The sequence below is a fragment of the Nematolebias whitei genome, chromosome 17 (genome assembly GCF_014905685.2).
Source record: "Nematolebias whitei isolate Nwh7 chromosome 17, NemWhi1, whole genome shotgun sequence".
Taxonomy (NCBI): Eukaryota; Metazoa; Chordata; class Actinopteri; order Cyprinodontiformes; family Rivulidae; genus Nematolebias; species Nematolebias whitei.
The window spans coordinates 2,768,142-2,768,568 of record NC_056514.1 but is presented as its reverse complement, the minus strand read 5'-3'; the positions used below and the strand labels follow the sequence as shown (position 1 = coordinate 2,768,568).

Below are 427 nucleotides of genomic sequence, written 5' to 3'. Positions count from 1 at the left end.
TGTGTTAACCCTGTGTTATTCCTGTGTTAACCCTATGTTATTCCTGTTATTCCCGTTATTCCTGTGTTATCCCTGTGTTATCCCTGTGTTAACCCTGTGTTAACCCTGTGTTATCCCTGTGTTATTCCTGTGTTAATCCTGTGTTAATCCTGTGTTAACTCTGTTAAACCTGTGTTATCTCTGTGTTATCCCTGTGTTATCCCTTGTGTTAACCTTGTGTTATTATTGTGTTAACCCTGTTTTAACCCTGTGTTAATCTTGTGTTAACCTTGTGTTATCCCTGTGTTAACCCTGTGTTAACCCTGTGTCATCTCTGTGTTAACCCTGTGTTAAACTTGTGTTATCCCTGTGTTAACCCTTTGTTAATCTTGTGTTATTCTTGTGTTAACCCTGTGTTAACCCTGTGTTAACCTTGTGTTATCCCTGT

General features: G+C 39.1%; 1 protein-coding gene across 1 annotated transcript in view; it reads right to left on the bottom strand.

The window, feature by feature from the left end:
- The window catches only part of fasn (fatty acid synthase), an 82,819-nt gene that overhangs the window by 23,051 nt on the left and 59,341 nt on the right, over window positions 1-427 (bottom strand). The gene's annotated exons all lie outside the window — the stretch shown is intronic.